This window comes from Pleurodeles waltl, chromosome 5, assembly GCF_031143425.1.
Source record: "Pleurodeles waltl isolate 20211129_DDA chromosome 5, aPleWal1.hap1.20221129, whole genome shotgun sequence".
Taxonomy (NCBI): Eukaryota; Metazoa; Chordata; class Amphibia; order Caudata; family Salamandridae; genus Pleurodeles; species Pleurodeles waltl.
This window is the reverse complement of record NC_090444.1, coordinates 785819824-785838258: the sequence shown is the minus strand read 5'-3', so window position 1 is coordinate 785838258 and position 18435 is coordinate 785819824. Positions and strand designations below refer to the sequence as shown.

The 18435-nt window shown below is 45.4% G+C and overlaps 1 protein-coding gene across 1 annotated transcript in view; it reads right to left on the bottom strand.

The window, feature by feature from the left end:
* The window catches only part of RNF217 (ring finger protein 217), a 466037-nt gene that overhangs the window by 213683 nt on the left and 233919 nt on the right, over positions 1 to 18435 (bottom strand). The window lies entirely within an intron of this gene.

Below are 18435 nucleotides of genomic sequence, written 5' to 3'. Positions count from 1 at the left end.
AGCAAATTACTTTATTGGCTTAATGTAAATGCTGCTTTGCAAATCTTCTTCATTCTACTACAGGTCTTTCCAGAGAGGCTCTATTATGACACAGGAGAGTATTTGGATCACATGCTTAATTGTATGAAACGATTATTTCCTGACATTTTCAATGAAAAATGTATATACCATGTCCTGAGGTTTTAAAAACGGCTATATGCTGTGCCTGGAAACCTTATTATTGGAAATACTGAGATGACTACAAAAACAAAATGCTGAGTAATGCAAATGAGCTTTAGTGATAAACTAACAGGAATATTACAATTGCTGCAATCAACATAAAGCACTTAAATGTCGTATATGTGTTTCGTATATCTTTCTCAAACATCAAACAAAACATTCTAATAAAATAAAGTTGCATGCGTTCTATAAGAGGTTATAATCTCGTGGAGGCTACATGCACGGTATTGTGAGTTAAAAAAAAACAAAAGGCGAGGGCCAGAAGGCTTGATGTAATCTAGCCCGCTGGTTATTTTTTGGCCGCATTTCAGTCCGTAGTTATTTTGCATACTCCATAGTTATTTTACATATATTTTCTCCCAGTTTGAAGTGGCAGAATGAGCAAGAATGTGGCCCAGGTGATAGCACGTGACTGAGCCTTTTGAAAGATTCTTACACATCACCTTTGGTCGCTAATGGGACGTCCTAAGTGCGACCGCTATGGCCAGGCATGCATCCTGTCCTCGCTCTACTACAGGGTTCAAGCTGGATCTCTCTGAAACCGGCCTGGGACAGGTTGTGTTCTCGTTCACCACTGATTTGCATATGGTTTCTGCCTGTTTGCGTTTGGAGCAGCGTAACGGACACAGTAATGAAGAACATGTATGCAGCACTAACTGTCACCTGCCGAAACGTTCGAAAGAGCTGCAGCCCTCGCGTTTTGCTGATTTAAAAACACAAAGCATCAGTGCGAAAGAAAGTATGTTGGAAGTCCAGGTTTAATGAACACAGGAAGCCCCTTCAATTGAAGCAGCAGAAACGAATTGTAGCGTACGAGGAGTGGATTTTTTTTTCATTCTACTGAAGGTTCAAGGTCTAATACTAACACAGGGTCACCTCGTTCCAATGCTGTCACAATCCTAGAAAACAACAGTATCCGGTAACAGGGGCAAACAAATGTCACTGACAAAGGAATCAAGAAGATTTTATTCACTGTTGCCTGCTAACAATTGCTGGCAAGGGACTGGCCTTTCGTGTTCTGGACCCTGGCAAATAGAACCAGATGCGGTGCTGCTGGATTTGACAGCAATTTTGTTCACATTCACAGCATGCTTGTCTTTCTCTGCTTAAAGCACATACCAGACACTTTTAACACTCACGGGAGTAGTCTGCAGAACAATGAATGCTGGTGAATGGCCCAGACACTCACATAAATTGTTCTTTTAGTTAGAGGACTAGTATCTTTCTAAATAAGTTTTTACACCTCGCCTACTAGACAGCTTTTAGCCGTCTGCAGGCGAATGTCTACTGCGGACTGGCAGCTTTTTGGCGGGTCTTCCCTGTCTTTTTGCATTCTGACCTCCTGGTTTTGGACTCTGTTTTTGCTGGTTTATTGTCTCTGCGCACTTTACCACTGCTAATCAGTGCTAAAGTGCAAGTGCTCTCCATATACATTGTACTGTGGATTGGTTTATCCATAATTGGCATATTTGATTTACTGGTAAGTCCCTAGTGAAGTGCACTAGAGGTGCCAAGGGTCTGTAAATCAAATGCTACTAGTGGGCCTGCAGCACTGGTTGTGCCACCCACATAAGTAGCTCTGTAATCATGTCTCAGACCTGCCACGGCAGTGTCTGTGTGTGCAGTTTTGACTGTAACTTCGACTTGGCAAGTGTACCCACTTGCCAGGCCTAAACCTTCCCTTTTCTTACATGTGAGGCACCCCTAAGGTAGGCCCTGGGTAGCCCCAAGGGCAGTGTGCAGTGTATGGTTAAGGTAGGACATGTAGTAAAGTGTTTTATATGTCCTGACAGTGAAATATTGCTAACTTCGTTTTTCACTGTTGCAAGGCCTGTCCATCTCATAGGTTAACATGGGGGCTACCTTTAAATCTGATTAAAGTGTAGATTCCCCTTGGGAGCAGATGGACATGTGGAGTTTAAGGTCTCTGAGCTCACAATTTAAAAATACTTCTTTTAGTAAAGTTTGAATATACAATTTTCTTGCTTAATCCATTCTGTGGCTCTGCCTGTTTGTGGATTCCCTGTCTGGGTCAGTTTGACAGTTGGGCTGTTCACACCTCTCCTCTAGACAGTGACACAAAGGGGGCTGGGGTGTAGCCTGCATATCTTGATTAGCCATCTGTGCTGGAGGGGAGGGGAGGAGTGGTCACTCACACCTGAAAGGACGGTGCCTGCCTCCACACAATGCCGTCTCCGACCCCCTGGTGAGTGTCTGGGGCCTGGCCTGGACAAGGAATGATCTTGCAAACACTTGATACTTTGCTTTGTAGTTTGCCAACTTCAAAGGCAGAACTGGGTATAAGAAGAAGATCCAAAACCCCAGATTTTTAGAATCTTTTGAGAATCAAGAGGAACCTCTGCCCAGGAGAAGAGCTGAAGAGCTGAAGGAGGAGTACAGTCCCTTTGCTGTGTTGCTTTGCTGGACTTGCCTGCAGTTACTGCTTCTGCCTGAAAAGAGTGCAAAGGGTGAACTTTGCTGTGTGTCCTGCTTGAGAAACTTCTCGAAGGGCTTGGAGTAGAGCTTTCCTCTTGTTGGAAGTCTCAGGGACACCAAAGACTTCAGTTTCCTCGACCTGCAGCACTGGGAACTGTGTGTCTTGTGCTGTCCAAGAGGAGACACCACCGCGACGCCACCAACGACGTCACTGGCCTGCACCGTGACCTGCTGACGCCGCACAGAGTCGCATTGCCCCGCTTCGCACAGTGACCCTGGTCTCATTGATGCCATCATCGGACGACTTCACCGAGCCGCTGCTCGCACCGCGACCTGTGGGCCCTGCACTCCAGTGTCACCTGTTCGCACCGCAGCCTGGGCATCCCCGACGACGTCGCTCCTGCTGACACCGGCGCCGCTGCCTGCACAGTGGCCTGTGGACACCGCTCGTGAGGAGCACGAAGCACTGTCCCGTCCCGCGCCACAGCCCCGGTCCACTGACGCCAGCACCATCGGCTCCAGTGTGGTCACCAGGCATCCTTGCCTGCACCGTGGCCTGTGGACACCGCTCGTGAGGGTCACAAAGCACCGTCCCGTACTGCTGGCTTGGGCCTACAGACGACAGCGCTTCCGCAACGCCGCCGCCGCTGCCTGCACCGTGACCTGTGGACACCGCACATTGTACCGCCCCGCTTCACACCGCAGCCCTGGTCTTGACGACGCCGCTGGATGCCGTCACCGAGCCGTTGCCTGCACCGTGACCTGTGGGCACCGCACATCGCATCGTCCCACTTCGCACCGCAGCCCCAACGCCTTCCCCGCCAGCGCACCTGATTTCATCAGCCTGGAGTTCGTTTCCCGAGGTGCGTGACTTCAAGGGTCCGACGACTCCTGCACCGACTCCGGAACCGACACCAGCGACGCCACTCTCTGGAGCGCACCACGAGGATCACGATGCCCTGCGAATCCAAGGTACTGTTTGTGGGTCTTCCCGACACCACAGCTGGCCTACGACGCCGAGGCCAGCCTGAACTTTTTTCGTTTTGTTGTTCACGACACCGTGATAGCCTCAGGTGGAGTTATTGACTTCAAGGAACTGTTTTGTTAAGTATATCTTGCAGCATTCGTATTTTTATTACTGCATGTTGGATTGTTTATCGTATTTGGTCTTGTTTTATATAGATAAATATTGGCTATTTTTCTAAAACTGGTGTGGTGTCCTTTTGTAGTGTTTTCACTTATTATTGTGTGTTATGTGCAAATGATTTACACATTGCTTCTGAGATAAGCCTGACTGCTCGTGCCACGCTACCAAGGGGGTGAGCAGGGGTTATCTGAGCGGGTATCTCCCTTATCCTGACTAGAGTGAGGGTCCCTACTTGGACAGGGTGCAAACCGACTGCCAACTAGAGACCCCATTACTAACACGGACCATACCAAAAAGAGTTACAGTGAGCTTACACCCTTCGATGGCTTACCATTTGTTGCCTTTATTGTCACTCATTTGCTTGCTTATTATTCGAAGGCTTGCCTTCCTCTTTGAGTTTGTCACTCCCCTGGAGTAAACAGTCTGTTTACCATTCTTTTGATTAGCTGACATGTATCCTTCCAAGGCACATTTTTAGGTCGAGCGTAGCAGCGTGCAACCGCTGCTTTTCCGACATGTTGATATCTATGTGGTCTTTTAACCACGACCACCTCACGCCCTTCACTTTCACTCGTCCGTGGGCTTGCCTTTCAAAAATACTTTTATTACATTGGTAAACGCTTTGCATTCCTCCATCCTGGGGGAGGTTTTGTTACCACCTTGGGGACCGACACTTTTACATGGATAACTGCATGTTTGCTGACATGTTTGACCGCAGGCGAACTTCTTTTTCCTTTTGTGCCTCCATCACGCTCACGTTCACGCTCACGACAGCTGTGGCGCTTTGAATTTACTTGCTTATGTCAACTGCTTTACTTTTCATTTTCAATTTATGTGGCAAGAAAAGTCCAGTTAGGGATTTACAATGCCAATAGCTTTAACTCTAGCAAACGTGAGACCCATTGCATTACAAATGCTTTTTTTTTTTTCTTTCAGCACTCCATAAGACTGCATGAGTTTTCTAACTCTCTCCACCAAACACCTGCCACAAAACTCTCCATATTGCTCCCTCATCCATCCCTCTAAGATCGTCCAATGCTTTCCACACCCCTCCCTGGCTTTTATTTTGCCCCTCCCCCAGATCAGCCTTAAGCCTGTTTACTTCCTTGAACCCCACACCCATTACCTTACCCACTCCCCCATTGTTTCCCGAAAGTCTGGTGGTCCATACATACAGGTTTTTTATTTTTTGTTTTGTTTGCAGGGCCTGGTAGCTGCCCTCTGCTCAGCAGTACAAACAGTGTACTCATGCCATGACAACTACATTTTGTATGTACTGATACAAATAGCATCCATCATCTATGATCATTAAGTAAACGATGCGCTCTCGACATTATCTATGTATGATGGAACAACGCATGCGTATATCACACTTGCCTTTACAACACGTTTCTACAACAACCGCATCTTTAGCATGCATGCCTTTGCAATGAATTACATCGTAAAAGCATGTTTGGTAAAGGAACATGTGTGGTAAATTATACCCCGCCCCCTACCCCTGACACCATACTCCACCCGCCAAAGCCTTTAAAAATATCTATTACATCCCCCTGCCCTGAGCCCTAACACCCCACCCTGCCCTGTCCTAAAACTTATTCCGCCCTGTCCTAAAAATTACCCCAACCCCCTACTCTGCCCTAAAGCCTAAAAGCTACCCTGTCCTAAAAACTACCCCGACTCCCCTGTCCCGCCCTAAACCCTAAAACATACCTGCCCTGTCCTAAATACTACCTATCCTGTCCTGTCCTAAAATCCATCCGACACCCACCTTAACCCATAAAGCGTACCCTGTCCTAACAACTACCCCTCCCTGTCCTAAAAATGACACAACCCCCGCCTTTAAACCTGAAACCTACCGCGCCCTGTCCCAAAAACTACTCTGACCCCCTAAACCCTAAAAGCTACCCTGCCTTGTCCTAAAACCTAACCCGCCCTGTCCTAAAAACGACCCCTACCCTAATCCCTACCCTGTCCTAAAAACTACCCCACCCTGTCCTAAAAACTACCCTGCCCTAAACCCTACCCTGCAAACAATCCCTTCCTCTCCCTAAACCCTAAAAGCTACCCTGCCCTGTCTTAAACCGACCACCCACTCTAAACTCTAAAACCTACCCCGTCCTAAAAACTACCCCAACCCCCTGCCTTCACCCTAAAAGCTACCCTGCCCTTTCCAAAAACCTATCCCCGTCCTAAAAACTACCCTGACCCCCCCACCTTAAACCGTAAAACCTACCCTGTCCTAAAAACTACCCCTCCCTGTCCTAAAACTAAAAAACTACCCCGATCCCCTGCCGTGAAACCTAAAACCTACCCCGCCATGTCCTAAAAAACTAGATCAACCCCCACCCTAAAAGTTACCTTGCCCTATCCTAAAACCTACACCGACCCCCCCACCCAAAACCCTAAAAATCTACCCTGTCCTAAAACCTACCACATCCTGTCCTAAAAACTACCCAGATTCCCGCCCTAAACTCTAATACCTACCGTCTTAAAAACTACCCCCCTCAGCCCTAAACCCTGAAAGCTACCTTGCGCTGTCCTAAAATCCATCCTGCTCTGTCCTAAAAACTACCCGATCCTCACCCTAAATTCTACCCTGTCCTAAAAACTACCCCACCCTGTCCTAAAAAAAACTAACTGTGACTCTAAAACCCTCCCTGCCCTGTCCTAAAAACTACCCCAACCCCACCCTAAACCCTAAAGGCTACCCTTACCTGTCCTAAGACCTACCCAGCCCTGTCCTAAAAACTACCCTGACCCCCCTGCCCTAAACCCTACCTTGTCCTAAAAACTACCCAACCCTACCATAAAAACTACTCCGACCCCCGCCTTCACCCTGAACCCTAAAACCTACATGCCCTGTCCTAAAAACTACCTAACTCCCTGCCTTCGCCGTAAACCCTAAAAGCTACCCTACTCTGTCCTAGAACTACTCCATCTTGACCTAAAACCTCCCCCGACCCCCCACCCTAAACCCTAAAACCTACCCTGTCCTAAAACCTACCCTGCCCTAAAAACTACCCTGACCCCCCACCCTTAACCCTAAAACCTACCCACCCTAATCCCTAAAAGCTACCCTGACTCGTCCTAAAACCTACCAAGCCCTGTCCTAAAATCTACCCGACCCCCCAGCTCTTCCTAAACCCTAAAACTTACCTTGTCCTAAAAACTACCCCGATCCCCCACCCTGAACTTTAAGACCTACCACACCCTGTCCTGAAAACTACCCTGGCCCTGTCATAAAAACTACCGCAACCCCCTCTCCCCCCAAACCCGGCCCTACTTACTCCTCTCTCTACTCTGGTCGCTGCTCCTTCCTGTTCTGCCCAGACTGCTCTCTCTGCTGTTACCATGCATATGCGTGATAAAGTCATGCGTGGTAAATGCATATGTGAGGTAATGGCAGTGTGGTCAATGCATAGCGTTGCATTGACTGCGTTGTTAGTGGTGTTTCCCACTAGGAGCACGCATGTGTGGTGCTGAGCGCATTGCACACGTCGTCGTGCATACTTGTGCCCACATTTCCTATGCCAATGCTGTGTAGCATCAGCAAAAAGATTTTTGCTTTTTACTGGTGCTGCATAGCAGTGACATAAAGTACTGGGAAAGCCAATAGGACACTGTAAACTGACATCAACACCTTGGTAGCTTTGGCACAGAGCAGACATGCTTAACTTAAGACAATGTGTAAAGTATTTATGAAGTACCAAAATATTGATAAAGTCAAAATTTAAAACAATAAAAATCACAAACCAAGTTAGAAAAATAGAGTAACATTTAATAAATAAAATGAGACCAAAATGACTAAAATCCAATATGAGGAACTGGTGATATGAATTTTACAATTTTAAAGCAGGAATAACAGCAAGAAGCACAAAGTGCAAATGATAGTCAGTGGTCGCAGTTCCGCTTCCTCCTGTTTTTCGTCATGTCTAGGAGTGTTCTGAAGTGGGTGCCTGGAAATACCACAGTCATGCTTGGCATAAACTAGTGGGTGGGGTGACTCCTGGGCACACAATAACCAACTGGGACGAAGTTTTCGGGGCCAACCCTATCCACAGTGGGGATTTTGAAGACGGTGAAAGTCTTCAGCCACATGTATGTGCGGAATATACTATGATATTCAAATGGTGTCCTCCCAGATCTAATAGCATAATCTACTTTGAAGCAGTCACCGTACCACAATAAGCCCAGAGACTGAAGTCTGGTAGTACAAATACAGGAATTTCTAGCAACAAGATGGTAGTTACATACAAATTGTCTTCGCATCCTGTTTTCTTCCTTTCAAGTGCACCCTGTGTCTTATGTTTACCCAGCAGATCTGCCAAACAGAATTTGACATTTTGATGTCATAAAGGATGCTCACAGCTCCCACCCTTCTGAAGAGCTCAAATGAGTCATCCCTTCTCATTCAGGTCAACCTGGCAATCACAATGACTTACTGTGTAGCTCATCTGAGGGATTTCTCACCTCATTCACACCTATTAAAATGCTAATTACTAGCTGGGAGAAGTTAGACAGCACATGCAAATTTGCCTTCAGGAAGGGAAAATGTAACTTTCTAAAAGTTAATTTTCCTTAAAACACAACTTTGGGTGCTAGTCACTGTAAAAACAAGGCAACACTAATGTTCTACATGTCCTAGTTTTAAAAACCATGCAGACTGCATGGTGGGCAAAAAGCCCAATCTTGGAAGGTTTATTTTTATTTTTAAAAGAGTTTTTTTCCTGTCTAAAAGGTATATTTCGACAGGTAGAATTGCAGTTACTGCTACAGTCAAACTAAACAGGGTAGGCCTAATGCCATGGTTGCACTGCCTCTGTAGTGGGTGGCACAATAGGTACTGCAGATCCGTGGTGGCATTTAAATTCAATGCTCTGGATACACTTTGCACCATATACTAAGGAGTAATAGGTAAGTTAAATATGCCATTAAGGAATATGCCAACTGACAATGTTTAAAGGAGATCAAAGGCACTTTACTAGCATGTAGCAGAGGTAAAGCGCGCAGATGTCTAATACCAGCAAAAATAGTTCACAGAATGGTGAAAAAGTTGGAGGAACCATGCAGAAAAGGCAGATTTTCTACCTAATGCTTGATAAAGTTTCATACACTGTGGTCATTCCATTTGTTTTGACCTTGGTGACCTTGACCAGGAAGGTGCTCTAGAACATCTTGGTGTGTTGCTTGATTTACTTAGATATCCTACTGTGGTCATAGCTTCTTGAGCCACTACCTGATCGATAAATGTAGCTTGTGGATCCAAAAAGTGTAATCCAGATCTCAAACTGATTTAGTCTTGCCACCAACCCAGAGCTAAAGAGACCATTGGCATCAGCCGGACTTGGTCTTACCAATGCTATATTTAAGTTATTGGAATGACATAGTTCCAAAGCTGTCCTTAAGTTGCAGCCTGCAGTTATGGACTAAATGAAGTTATACAGAACAACAGTTCCCACAACAAGGGTTTTTAGCTTCACACTGTGACAAGTGGTGATCAATGAAGAATCTTAGCCAAGTTGACAGAGACTGAATCCAGACCTCCAAAGGAATACATCTCAGCAGCATGTCCTAAAAATCGCACCAGAAACTGATGATGTTTCCAGTTAAGCAAATCTTTCTCAGATGTTTACTGAAACGCCTACAGGCACGATAAGATTAAATGTGGTTTGTGTGGCATGTACTGCTTCTGTATGGGTTACTAGTCTTACTGAACAGTCTTAGAAGTAGGGTTTTGTGTCGTACCTGTTTCACTTGAGGGAAGGCAAGAGTTTGGTGATTATTACAGTTGATGCCTAGACACCATATTGATTTTCTTGAAATTGATAGAAATGAGAGCTCTTTGCACATCTGTGATACTGTTGATTGAAAGTGTGGGTTGAAATTTAAAACAGGTTTGGGCTCCAAACATAGTGCTACCATAAAAAATCCCTTTCCAGGAATGGGTTCTGCACTGTCACTTTTTTACAAGATTGCCTTCTAATAAAATTAACTATGAATCTTAAACACAGCATGTATCTCCATCCCCCAAGTCCACTGTAGCATATACACCACCTTCATTAGTCTATGTGAACCTTTTGTATGGTGCCCTGAATTTCTAGTCCCAGAATACAGAGGTGCTTCATTTCTTATTTTCAAAATCAGGAAATGTATTTTAGGAACCCAAGGGTGTGGGTCACAACTGATTGTGGAAAACAGTTAGTTGTTCTGATGCATTGCCCTTTGGCATAGGAATCCCTTCTTTTTTTATTTTTTTATTTTTAGAGGAGCAGCAGGACTGCAATGCCACTGGTAATGCTGCCATACTGTTATGTTCTGATCAACAAGTTACCTGCGTTTGGTAATGCTTTTTTAATAGATACACTATTTAACCGCAGACTCCTCACCTTTAAAATATCCCTAGGTGCCAGACCGGATCCAGAACTTTTACACAGCAGTGCTCCTGCACACCAGTAGGCAAGGCTGTGTGGCTCATCGTTAACTTCGCTCCATCCTCAAGTGACAAAAGGAGTCACATTTAAGCGCAAACCTTCTTGTCAGTTATTTCTTGACTTTGTACTTACTCTAGGACGCAGAGCCCCAAAAACAATCATTGTACCAGTAGTCAGACCTCTAGCTTTTCAGATGGAAAATTAGAACATTCCTCAGAATGAAGAGGTGGGAGTGCAGTGAGGAATATGCGGTTAGATTGAGTATCCATCAGTAAGAGTGTTACTGAAGATCAGTAATTTGTTCTTGTGAAAGCCAAAAAGAGAAATATGCCGAAGTGAACTATCATTCAACCATTTAGCAATTGATTTCTCATTTTGAACTATGCTTCTATGATGCTTTTTGCAACACACTCATTTTTCTGTAGAGTAACAACTTGAGGTAAACATTGCTTGTTGTTTAATTATAAAAAGCAAAGCTACCTTATCTTAGATGTGTATGATTTGAGGCCATGGACCTTGAAGGAACTGAGGAAAATTATTAGTTGTCTGCAACATATTTCCTGCAAATACTCAACTGTGAAAACAATGCTTTCAAGTTTGATAAAAGTGATATTTACTCAAAACTGAAACTCCTGCAGTATGCAACCAGAGAAGTTTGGCTGCTTGGCCAAGGAATGTTGTTTGCTTAAAAAAAGCCCTGGAACTGAGTTAGGAGATGAGCATAGGCCCCTGGAATGTTTCAGCTGTAAATTTATTTTGCTGACAGGCTTATCTATCTTTTCAAGTATAACTATCTCTCCTTTGCAGTATAAACATTGCAGCTGCACGCAGATGATGAGTTAGCATGTGTAGTGCAAATCAATGAGTGTTCAAACATATATAAGGCACACCGCACCGCAAGGAGGACGAAACACTGGACAGGATGGACACCGTGCTCCCACCCGGGCTTGAAGCAAACACTTTGCTTCTTTTTTTTTATCTCCATGACTGCGTATTGACTGTTCATTTCTTTCCAGATAAATTATCTTTGGCAAAACGATGCAGTGACTCGGACAGACTAATAGAGATTCCAGCCAGACAAAGACGCCGCGGTCAAGGGGTGGGGAAACCATGATGTCTCTGACCAGCATTTCCAGATGAAGGAACTCCCTGGAACCAACTGAGACATGTGATCCCATCAGCTCAATTTGGACAATCAGAGGTGAATTGCCTAACATTCATTTGCAGTCATCGTGAACCAGTTAAGACCACAGAACTGGGTCCGTAAGTGTAGGAGGGAAACAGGGTTTCCAGCTCCAGATGTGGTAGAAACAGAGAATTGTGATTGTGTGTGAGGTCTAAGGTACGACCGTTAGACCAAAAGTCCTTATTTTCTTTGTTTTGTAGCGAATGGTTCTCTGTAAATGGTTAATTGGTGACTTCACATTGTGCTTGAAAGACAGTTTTTGAACAATGTTGATTAAACTGTCTTGTTGTGGATCCAAATGTAGAAAATCCAAGAGTTTAAATGAGACTCCGCCCACACCAGAGCCTGTGACTCCAGCTTGGTTTGTGGTGAAGAAAAAGGCAACAAGTGGCAACATTTAATTTGTGATGCCCCGTCCACGGAATGGCTTAAAGGAGGTTCATTTGAAAAAGGTAAGGTTGGAATATTTAGAGGAGTATCTGAGAGTAAGTGAAAAGAAAGGCAAGAAGGTGAGGTTGTTAGAATGAGATACCTATCATGCATGGAGAAGCTTTGGGCAAGGTAGACAATGGACAGAGCCAAAAAGTAAAAATGGGAAGTCGATGAAACATGAGAAACAGAAACAGAAAGAGAAATTTACTGAGGAATGTACAGAGGCTGAAATGGCAATAGAAAAATGTTTTGTCAAAAAGTTAAAAAAGTGAAACAAATATATCCATCTGCTCTACCTCCTCTCGAAGAGGAACAAATCATCCAAAACCTCCACCAACCACGGGGTCCGGTACACCACATAGCTCTCCAGTGAAAAACCCAGAAGCGTTAAATGATTCACTCACAAGGGAGCAAGAGGAACAGATACTAACTGAATTACAGGACATAATAGAAAATGCAAAGAAAGCAACTACACAACAAATGCAGCCAACTACGATGAAGAAAGGGTAGTAATGAAAGGGTTGACAAGCTCTCCGACCACGGACCATCTATATGGGATACTGAGCCACAATTCCATTGTTACTTTACAAAAAAAAGAAAATGAAATATAATGCTTTAAAATTGATACAAAGAAAGGTGGTCCAATTGATGAACTGGTATTGGAAAAACTATCCAGAGAAAGAACACTATGTTCAGAGATTGCTAATACATGGGGATGTCAAGTTAGCAAATCAAATAGATAACATGCATTTTGAAGAAGGGGATAGATTAAGCTTAGTCATTTGACATGCAGAATGGCTCAGTGAGCTAACCACCCTATACAGAAGAGTAAGGACATTAAAGAGGAGAGAAAAAGAGGAAAGGAATTTAAACAATTAGAACAGGCTAGTCAAGCGAACATCACAGACAATAGCATGGTTAACAAGGTACTACCCGTGAGCAAAGCACCAGGTAATGATGATGAACATATAGGGTGCATATGTGCCTTGGTCACACGCAGAGTTGCACAGGTTTGCTTTACAATACTCAGACATTAGACAGGTTAGGGGATAGTGGCACAGGCAAACTAACAGAACACTAAAAAAATAGGTCACCTAACATTCGAAGACAAAGACTAGATGTTTCCATTATTCTGCCATGTGACATCTGGAAAAAAGTAGAGAGGGAGGATGATGTGGAACTGAAGATAGTTGGGGGAGAGTTAGAAGCAGAAAATAAATGGAAAACTCCTAAGGAAGGCAAAATGGGTGAAATGCAGCAATTACCGGGGAAACTACTAAACAGAATAGATTAAATATTACCACAGAGACATATAACTTATAATAAAATAAACAACTGTAATCAGGAATAGGAAGAAAATGTTACAGCTCAAGCATTTAACGCAATAGAGGAGGGCGAGGCAGGGGGTGAGGTAGAAGAGGACGACCTAGACCTTCCGCTGTGCAATCACATATGCCACCAAGTATATCTAGAATGACACCCACAGTGGCAAAAACAGAGCTGCTACAACTGCGATGGCCAGGACCACTGGGACTGGGACTGGGACTGGGACTGATCTCACCCACCCCAACAAAGGGGCAGTGGAACAGAAAGAGGATCAATGAACAGGGTAGACCAGAAATGCTAGACTACACAGAGCCAGGCTGCACAACAGGCTAATAATTACTTTGACAGGAAGACAGAGCAGCGGTAGATGATGTTGGCAGACTATGAGGATGAAGTAGGACATCAATTCATAGATCTCAGTCCCTAAGTGGGACAATAGGGGTGCTGAGAGAGAAGGTACAGGGGGCTGTGATTCCAGTGGATGATAGGTGTCCTATGTAGAAGGAGAAGTAGAAGGTCACCCAATTAAATTCCTCTTAGATACTGGTGCATCCAGCTTGTCTCTGACCAAAAGCACACTCCCACAGACTCCTCTCTTAGTAACAAACCCTATGTCAGCCCCACTGAAATATAGTATAGGACATTTTCCAGACAAACATTCATTCCTGATTTCTGAGACGTGTTTATAATTTGCTAGGACTAGACCTCCTAAAAAATATATACTACAATTCATTGCACGCTGGTGTATCTTGAAGTAGATGAAGATTCCCCACTGGTTTTCTCTATGTACACCGTCAGGGCAGTGAAAAAACACAATTCCAGTACATATTTAGTAGTTAATAGACAGTAGGATATGGGCAACACATAAGACTGACATAGGGAAAATGAGCATTGACTCAGTACAGATAGTCGTGCACCAAAATGCTTCATAACCACGCATACCCCAGCACAAAATATAATCAGGATTTCAGGACTTATAAGAGGTTGTCAAGGATTTATTAGAGGAAGGAATAGCAAAATAAATATCAGGGCGCCCATGTAATAGTACTACACTTCCAATTTTAAAGAAATCAAGTGACAAAGAGGGGTCCCCATCATGGAGGTTCATAATTGATCTTCGCAAGATTAATGAAAGTGGCACCACAATTCCCCGTAGTCCAAAACATGGTGACTATCCTATCAACTTTGGTACTTAACAAGACACGCTTTTCTGCGATAGATTTAAAGAATGCTTTCTTTTCTATCCCTGTGCTTTAGGACAGCATGTATTTATTTGTTTCTCAGTGGCTGGACAAAGGTATTGGTTTCAAAGGGTCACACAGGGCGTCTGTGAGAGCCCATCAATTTATGGCGAACTTCGTTTTTCAAAGGTACTGTGCCTGGGGGCCCATGCGACGCTGTGACCGGCACCTGTGGTGTCGGACTATTGGAAGCAACTCTGTCAACGATGCTGTGATATCCCCAGTTGGAGTGTTTTTAAGTGTTTTAGTGGGAATTCATAACTTTGCTTGTGCACATTGGATGTTCGCTATTTTCACCTTATTTTATTCTGATAAATATTATCTATTTTTCTAGACCCTGTGTGGTGTATTTTTGTGATGTTTTCGCCGTGTTACTGAATGTGTTATTGTGCAAATACTTTACACATTGCCTTCTAAGTTAAGCCTGCCTGCTCTGTGCCAAGCTACCAGAGGGTGAGCACAGGATAATTTGGGTTGTGTTGTGACTTACCCTGACTAGGATTGTGGGCCCTACTTATACAAGGGTGTCTTCCTCTGCCACCTAGAGACCCCATTTCTAACATTGGTGATCACCAGTGAAGATAGGACTTGTGTTTGTGCAGTGCCATACAATAGCTATGTGTACACTACCCACCCACAGTCAAAGGTCAATATGATTTGTTTGTTTTTTTACTGCAATTGTCCCTGCTTGCATCTTTTTAAATCCTATACTTCATGTCTCTAGCTGGGTCCACAAGTGAAGCTGGGGAGTTTGACCTGGCTAAGTTGGAGTACACAGTTATCCAGCTGAAGGGCTTCTCCAAAGATAAGGGAGGACCTGCCCGTGGAGCTTCCAAGAAGGGAGAGTTTTAAAATGTGCTGAGGGCCTGGGCAGAGTCCCTCACCCAAGGGAATGATGAAATGGGGGAGCCCGAAGAGGGCTCTTCTGAGGAGCTGCCAACAGCAGTAAGGGATGACACCCCTGGATTTGTTCCTCCTGCGAGATCAGGAAGCAGTGTCTCCAGTTATGGCCTGACCGCAGAGGAAAGGCAGACAGAGAAAGAATGTGGTGAGAGATGACATTGACAAGTGGTTTTCTGGTTGTGACGATGCACTGAAAGGATATGGGGTTCCCAAAGAGCACTTGGGGAAATGTCTGTGAAAACACATGCCTTCACTTGGGAGGGACACACTTCTGACATCTGAGGTTGGTGAACAAAACAAGTACATTCTGATGAAAGCGATTTTAATTGCCAAATTCGGACTGACCCCTGAGAAATATCACCAAAGATTCAGGGACAGTAACAAGCTCTCTGACCAATCCTGGGTAGACTTTATTGATTACTCTAGTAAGGCACTGAAGGGCTGGGTGCATGGTAGCCAAGTCAGGGATTATGTTGGGTTGTAAAATGTGATCCTTAGAGAGCACATGCTCAGTATTTGTTTTGTAGAGTTGCACCAGCACCTAGTTGATAGTAAGCTGACTGACCCAAGAAACCTTGTTGAGGCGGCGGCCGTGTGGGCTAGTACAGAGTGTTCAAAAGGTATGCGGAGGGACACCGACAAAGGTTGTCAGGGTTCCCAACAGAAAAAAAGGGGCAGATAAACTTGAAACTAAGCAGTTCTCCAAAGGCCCCCCAAAAAATTCTCAAAGGAATAGTGGTAACCAGTCCCAGTCTAATCCTAAGAAGAAAGGGTTCTTTGATCACAAAACAGGGAGGTGGGTTCCCCAATGTGCAGAATGCTCCAAGTATGGACACTTTAAGTACAACTCCAAATGTCCAAAGAGGGCAAGCTTCCCACTGGTGGGCATATACCTGGGTTGGTTAGTGCAGCGCTCAGGGAGGAGGTAGTCCCAGATAATATTGGGAAACAGACACCATTAACCCTAGTGTCCCTGGGGGATGCAGATATGGTGACAAAAGCCCACATGCCTACCAATACTTTTAAGAACCATTATTGGGCAACGGGTGAAGGCTCTGCTTGACACAGGAGCCAGCATGACTACTGTCAAGGGTCAGCTGGTGTCAGCAGAGCAGGTCCAACCGAACACATTCCACCAAGTTATAGTCGCTGACAATCGTGAGAGCCATCTACCGGTGGCTCTGTTTCCCTTTGAGTGTGGGGGGGGCTCTGGTACTCTGAAAGTAGCTGTGAGTCCTGCCATCTCTGTAGACTGTCTGTTAGCCAATTACCTAGAGCACACTACCTGGAGGGAGGTAGAGCTCAGGTCTCACTTGGAGATGACGGGATTGCCTAAGTGGCTCTGTATCACCACACAGTCCATGGCTACCCGGAAGGGGAGTCAATGGCTTCTGGAACCTGGAAGAATGGCCCAGGCAGCTGCCAAGGAGAGGCTCACAGGACACGGGAAATTGGTCCCAAAAGTTCCCAATGTGGAGGTTGACGGGGTCCCTGAGGAGGAGGCCCCTGAGCCAACCGGGGAGGACATTGCCACCCTAGGTGACCAAACTGAGGTTGCTGGCTGGCAAGTTGAGGGTGGGCCCACAAGGGAGGAATTCTGAAAAGCACGGAAAGAGTGTCCCACTCTTGAGGGCTTAAGGCGACAGGCCCTTAGCTCATGCAGCAGGTGAAGTCTCTGGAGATCACCTGATTTACTGGGAGAATTATCTCCTATATTGTGAGCCTAAGGCTTAGGGTACTGGGGCAACACGTGTGCTGGTGGTCCCTCAGTGTTACTGGGCCTTCCTTCTGGGTTTGGCTCATGACATATCTCTGCCAGGACATTTAGGGCAAGACCTTTGCCAGGCTTGTCACCCATTTTTATTGGCCCCGAATGATGACAGCCTTGGATACACTCTGCAGGTCCTGTCCCACCTGACAGGCCAGTGGGAAGTCAGAGAAAAAGCTAAAAGCTGCCCTGATTCCACTTCCTGTCGTTGGCACCCCCTTTGAAACGATGGGTATCAACGTCATTGGTCTATTGGACCCCAAGACAGTCCTAGGCAACAGGCTTATCCTGATCTTGGTGGACCATGCCACACGCTACCCAGAGGCAATCCCTCGGAGGACGGTGACTGCACCTGTGGTGACCAGAAATTTGATGGGGATCTTTACCCGTGTGGGGTTCCCCAAAGAGAAAGTGTCTGACAGAGACACTAACTTCATGTCTGCATACATGACGTCCATGTGGGATGTGTGTGCTATAACCTACAAGTTCACCACACCCTATCACCCTTAATCCAACGGTCCAGTTGAGAGATTCAACAAAACCTTAATGGGCATGATTGCAGGCCTACCAAAGGCCATGAGGCGTAAGTGGTATGTCCTCTTGCCATGCCTTTCCTTTGCTTACAGAGAGGAGTCCCAGAAAGGGGTATGGTTTAGTCCCACTGAGCTTCTCTATGGTTACCCTGTAGAGGGGCCTCTAAGTATTGTCAGGGAGGGGGTGGGAGAAAGCTCCCATGAACCCCCCTCCCCACAGCATGTGGTCAGCTACATGTTGGCTCTTTGCAACCAGATGCACCGCTTCTGGAAAAAGGGCAAAAGCAACACTGAGGCCAGTCAAAAAGTAATGAAACACTAGTATAATCAGAAGGCCACTCTGGTGGAGTTTCAACCTATGGCAAAGTATGGGTCAAGAAACCAGTAGAGCCCAGATCTCTCCAGGACTGCTGAACATGCCCATACAAAGTGAAGGAGCGTAGGGGAAGGTTACTTACTTAGTGGACCTCCAGACCCCTAGAAACCCCCTAAGCGTGCTCTGTGTAAACAGACTAAATCCTCACTTTGAGAGGTCTGAAGTCAGCATGCCCCTGGTGACAGATGAGGATGTGGAGGAGGAGAGTGAACCTCTCCCTGACCACCTCTCTGCACAAGAAAGTGACCCCTGGACTCACACATCTCTGTGTCCATGACGTTAACAAAGGAGACAGTCCCCCTGTAAAGAACAAAACTTAGAGGTTGTCAGACAGAGTGAAGGCCAGCATCAAGGAGGAAGTTGCCAAGATGCTAGCTTTAGGTGTGATTGAAATATCTAACAGTCCCTGATCCAGCCCAGTGGTATTGGTACTGAAG